The sequence below is a fragment of the Engraulis encrasicolus genome, chromosome 23 (genome assembly GCF_034702125.1).
Source record: "Engraulis encrasicolus isolate BLACKSEA-1 chromosome 23, IST_EnEncr_1.0, whole genome shotgun sequence".
Lineage (NCBI taxonomy): Eukaryota > Metazoa > Chordata > Actinopteri > Clupeiformes > Engraulidae > Engraulis > Engraulis encrasicolus.
Genome location: NC_085879.1, coordinates 47,301,248 through 47,307,385, shown reverse-complemented (window position 1 = coordinate 47,307,385; position 6,138 = coordinate 47,301,248). Strand labels below are relative to the sequence as shown.

The window sequence follows — 6,138 nt, the reverse complement described above, 5'->3', positions numbered from 1 at the left end:
AGTTACAGATATTCATTTACCAGGTAAAGAAGGGAATAAAATACATCAAAAGCAAATCAAAGCATTATTGTGGAAATCATTTTTTTTTTATTGTATATTGTGGCAAACGACAGTATTGCAACTATGCTGCTCATTGGAACTGTGCTGCTTATTGCCAAATTTTATTATGTTTAGGTAATAAACTAATATATACTAGTATGAATGTAACCCACTACTAGGTATGTACACGTCGATGATAGGCCAGGTTCAATAGCTAGAGAATAAAGACACTAGGCTCTGGGAGAGTGCAAAAAGATAAGTGCAATTAAAAGACACCACACAAGGATATACTTTTTTTCTTTCTTTAGTTATGAATTGCAAGGTAGAAAATATGTACATATTCCCAAAATAAAAGAAAAGAATTGACCCTTTAAAATAAAATAAAATGAATTGTCCTTCAAAAGTGAGTAATTGTCTATTTTCCAAAAGTTGGGAACAGTCCTTTAAATCAGTCCTTTAAATCCTCAAAGAGAAAAGAGTTCCTTTCAGTTGTTCAAGAAAAAAAAAAAGAAAATGCAGTTCCTTTATAGTAGTTCCGTTCAGTTCAAGGCCTTAGTTCAGTTTGTAAACCGTTAAAGTAACAACTCAAGTCAGTCAGTCAGTGTTGTTGTGACACAGGCAGGTCACAACCCTACCACATGCGCCATGTACAATGACACAGGACAGGATCCGACTCAATGGGGTGGGTGGCTCGCCATCAAACGCAGTCATCAATCCACAGCGGAATCCAGGTCCAAAAAACTTCACCTGTGTAACCATACCCTTAGTTAAGCTACACATGTACACAGGACAATGTTCACATTTCTTATCAAATATCAGTTCAAACAGTTTAAACTTAAAGTAGTTGTAGGCCTACACAGGGGTGGAAAGTAACTAATTACATTTACTCAAGTATTGTACTTGAGTAGCATTTATGAGTACTTTGAACTTTTTAAGTAGTTTTTAAAATTAATACTTTTACTAGTACTTGAGTACATTTTGACCCAAGTTGTTAACTCAATTACACTGGAACCTGGCCTGAGTACTGAGTAAAAAAATAGACAAAATGCCACGCAAAATAATGCCACAATCTGCCGGAAAAGAAAGATGATGCAGGATGGCACACAGCATTTTCACTATTGTACTATCTTGGATCAATGTATTGGATGATGGCTGGTGCCAAGCAAGAGATAGAGGTTATGGAGGACGATATTCAAGAAAAAGAAACATTACATTGTCTAGAAAAGCTAATTAAATGTAACTAAGTATTTTTACTCAAATTGCATTTTTAAGTGAAGTACTTTTTACTTTTACTTGAGTAGATTTTTAGATAGGCCTACTTTTACTTTTACTCGAGCAGGATTTAGGCAAAGTAGCCTAAAGATAGCCTACTTTTACTTGAGTAGGCCTACAATTTTCGGTACTCTTTCCACCTCTGGTTGTACAACATTAATATCAATCTTCTCAAAGGAAAATATATGCAAACCGCATACACTTCACTTATACTGAAAAGCATTGCATACCATTCAGTTACATAACCATTATCAAATAACAGGATGCATACTATGAAAAACATCACTCGGTACTGAAACCGCGGGAATTACACACAGATATTGCCGAGCACAGTAATGATCAGGAGGACTTGTTCAGACCTCTCCCCTCGCACTTGCTGGGTGCGTGATCACAAGCATGTGAATTACAGGCCGCTCATTCCAAGCTTTAAACTTATACTCAATTCAACCAAAATATACCCTTTTCACACTAAACACAACAAGTATTAACAAAACAAAATACAATTCTGAGGTTTCACCGAAGTATTTCACAGTGATAAGCAAAAACACTCAAGTTACATCCTTAGGGAAAATACAGGTGGTTGCCTTACCGAGACGATTCAACAGAAACAATACACGACGAAGCGCAGCTTCTTGCTCTTCAAAACACAAAAGATTTACAGAGCAGGTCGCTCGGTGGTCCAAAATGAAACTTAGAAGTAGGTATCTTTAACTTAGAATTAATTTTCTATCAATATCTAGCTCCAAGGTGGAGCAGAAGAAACGAAATCTTTCCTTCAGCTTTCGAGCTCTTCTCAGCTCAACTGACTGGAACGGCTCCACGGAAAAGCTGAATGCGTGGAAACGCATGTCAAAATAAAAGTCCCATAACGTAACTGTCACAGTAAAAGTCCTGCTATGTTAATCGTGTTTTTAACGATACCAAACCTTCATTCATGAATTGCCTTATCAGTATTATCACTATTTATTATCCCATTTTACTATTTATGCTATTTAATCAACTAATACGTTTTTAATATGCATTTGTCAACTGGGTTACATGAACATAGTAAGTTTTGCAGCTAAAAATGACTGTTTCTAAATTAAAAATTGAGGATCATGGAGAAAATCCCCCTTTTCATTTTTTCATTGATGAAAATTGCAATGTGTGCTGTCATAATACCTAGAAATTGGAAAGTGATATTCATGAAAATGGAAATGAAGAACGGGCAGCAGGAATTCTGGAATGAAATAATAATAATAATAATAATAATAATAAAATATATGCACCTGTGTGTGTGTGGAACAAGGCAGCCATCCGAGTTGGCAGCAGAAACAGTCCAGGCAATACTTTCTCTAGTCTTGTATTGTAAAAAATGTAGGCCTGGTCTGATGAGTCTTTATATCTGCTGCCAACTCGGATGTTAAAGTGATACTGTCCCATGTTTGGAAATGAGCTCATATTACATTTCCCCTTGAGTTAAGTTATTGGGTTATACTTTTCTCCTGTACTTCCTGCCGTTCTCTGACTACATCAGTGCAAATTTTACCTCCATGCTAGCAATTAACACAGAGTCCTATGAGAACAGTTTCCCCTTCTTTACCTGGTAACTGAATATCTGTAATTTGGTAACAGTGCTGATACTTACCATGTACTTAGGCCTATATGATATGAAACAAGTTTAATTGTGTGGTAAGAAATTGGTAATACTTTGGTAAGAGCGTTCGCTTTACTTTACAGTACAGTTTCCCCTTCTTTACCTGGTAACTGAACAACTTGGTAACAGTGCAGAAACGTACCATGTAGGCCTACTTACATGATACATGAAATAAGTTTAATTGCTTGGTAAGAAATTGGTAATACTTTGGTAAGAGCGTTCGCTTTACTTTACAGTACAGTTTCCCCTTCTTTACCTGGTAACTGAATATCTGTTACTTGGTAACAGTGCAGATACTTACAATGTACTTACATGATATATAACAAGTTTATTTTCTTGGTAAGAAATTGGTAATACTTTGGTAAGAGCATTCGCTTTACTTTACAGTACAGTTTCCCCTTCTTTACCTGGTAGCTGAAATTTGTAACTCGGTTACAGTGCAGAAACTTACCATGTACTTACATAAAGCCCAATAGCAATGTGTGACACCAGCAATTGTTTTGTCAGGTAGGCTAAGTACCACATTTACCCATGCAATAAATGGGTATGTATGGTGATAAACACAGTAACTACAATGAAATACTGGGGCAATTCCCATGTAAGTTCTGACTTTGGAGTTGTGTAATTACCATCCAGAGCAGCACATTAACCTAGTAATTAAATGTGGTACTGCTGTAAAACAAACAGGTAAATAGGTAGTACTTTCATCCAAATTCCAATCAGGCTTTAGAGCCAACCATAGCACCGAAACAGCACTAACCAAAATAATAAGTGATCTTAGGCTCAACACTGCCGCAAACAAAGTTTCAGCACTTATCCTCCTCGACCTCAGTGCCGCCTTTGACACGATAGACCACAACATACTAATTGACCGCCTTGAATCTTGGGTAGGCTTGTCCGGTCACGTCTTAGAGTGGTTCAAAACATATATTACAGGAAGACAGTTTTTTGTCACCATCGGAGAATACGTCTCCAACAAGTATGATGTGCCTTTTGGAGTTGCTCAGGGTAGCTGCTTGGGCCCTCTCCTCTTCTCTCTCTATATGTTGCCCCTGGGCTCCATCATCAGAGAGCACAATGTTGATTTTCATAGCTATGCCGATGACACTCAACTATATATCTCTGTCGAGCCTAGCCAAACCACTGCCATTCATGCCTTGACTAAATGCATGTCTGCCATTACAGATTGGATGAACAGTAACTTCCTAAAATTAAATGAAGATAAAACTGAAGTGTTGCTCATTGGGCCTAAGAAAAAACGTGCAAAACTCCACTCAAGCCTAGGTGACCTAAGCATACACATTAAAGATAAGGTGTGGTCATAGGCTCTAATTTGAGCTTTGAGCCTCACATCAACAAGATAACAAAATCTGCTTTTTTCCATCTTAGAAATGTCAACAAAGTGCGCGGCTTGGCCCCCCGACAAGACGCTGAGAAACTTATTCATGCCTTTGTCACCAGTAGGATAGACTACTGCAATGCTCTTTTCTCCGGTCTCCCAAAAAAATTAATTGACAAATTGCAACTCATTCAAAATTCTGCGGCAAGAATCCTAACAAGAACCAGAATGAGAGAGCACATCTCTCCTGTCTTGGCAGACCTGCACTGGTTACCTGTCTCATACAGAATCGACTTTAAGATTCTGCTCACAGTATTTAAAGCATTAAATGGACTTGCCCCTAGCTATATCTCAGACATGCTCTCTTTTTATGCCCCTGCTCGAGCTCTCAGGTCCACTGATGCCAAGCTGCTAAGGACCCCCACCCCCCCGGAGAAGAAGATCGGCGACGCCGCGTTTGCCTGCTATGCGCCCAAGAGATGGAACGCCCTCCCCATCGAGATCCGATCAGCCACCTCCGTCGACTCCTTTAAGAAGCAGCTGAAGACCCACCTCTTCATCCTTGCCAACTCCTAGCTGCCAAGGCGTCATAGTGTCCCAGCCGCCGCAGCGCCCTTACTACTCGCAATCCAGCCCTGGCAGGGGGCTCCCCTAGGTGGCCGCTGGTCTCTGCCTGAGGTTTCTTCCTGACCACAGGGGGTCTTTTTTCTCAGACCTCACTGAGCTTTTTTTTTCCCCCTCACAAACTATGAATCAAGCGAAAGGGAGTTTTTCCTCACCCCTGATGCCACCAGGGGCCGCACCTGAGCGCCCAATCTCTGTGTGACTATCTATGACTTATGATAGGCCCAGCCACTATGGACCTTACACATCTAAGAATCCTGGTCCTAACCTACGTTGACCTTATGACTCTACATTCTCTGTCTATCTCTTCTTCCTCTGCCTTCCTGCTTTTTCTGCCTCTCCTCTATACCTCTCCTTTTAAATCTATCTCTAACAATTTTTTTCCCATTTGTTAAGCACTTTGAGTTACATGCCTTGTATGACACAGTGCTATACAAATACAATTATTATTATTATTATTATTAAATACATTTATTATTATTATTATTATTATTATTATTATTATTATATCCTTTTTTAAATTGCCATCAAACAATAATTACCCAGAAAATACACCGTACTTTCATAGTAATTCATGAGATATTTTCTTCTTAATTACATAGCATTTACTTTGTAGTAACCCCCCTTTTAAATTTTATACACCATCTAATTCCTCTCTGTTACCCAATTGTTACCCAGAAAATACACAGTGTAGTTTCATGGTAAGTTTTGAGGTTTTCCCCTGTAATTACATAGTATTTACATCGTAATTACCCCCCTTTTTACATTCTAGGTACCATGTAACTTCTCTCTGTTGCCCAGTTGTTACCCAGAAAGTACATAGTAAATACTGTACCATATAGAAGTTACATGGTTCCTAGAATGTAAAAAGGGGGATAATTACGATGTAAATACTATGTAATTACAGGGGGAAACCTCAAAACTTACCATGAAACTACACTGTGTATTTTCTGGATAACAATTGGGTAATTTCTCTCTGTTACCCAATTGTTACCCAGAAAATACACAGTGTAGTTTCATGGTAAGTTTTGAGCTTTTCCCCTGTAATTACATAGTATTTACATCATAATTACCACCTTTTTACATTCTAGGTACCATGTAATTTCTCTCTGTTACCCAGTTGTTACCCAGAAAGTACATAGTAAATACTGTACCGTAAAATAAAGCGTTACCCACAGCGTTAATATGAATTTGCTGTTACCAGCATGGCAATTGTATGACCAAGTCC

At 38.5% G+C, this 6,138-nt stretch overlaps 1 long non-coding RNA gene across 1 annotated transcript; it reads right to left on the bottom strand.

Moving 5' to 3' along the window:
* Positions 1-327: 327 nt before the first annotated feature.
* Positions 328-2,140, bottom strand: LOC134439652 (uncharacterized). Its single transcript, XR_010032812.1, has 2 exons — positions 1,901-2,140; positions 328-786 (listed from the first exon to the last, which is right to left on the bottom strand). It is a non-coding gene; the product is annotated as an uncharacterized LOC134439652 (long non-coding RNA).
* Positions 2,141-6,138: the final 3,998 nt, after the last annotated feature.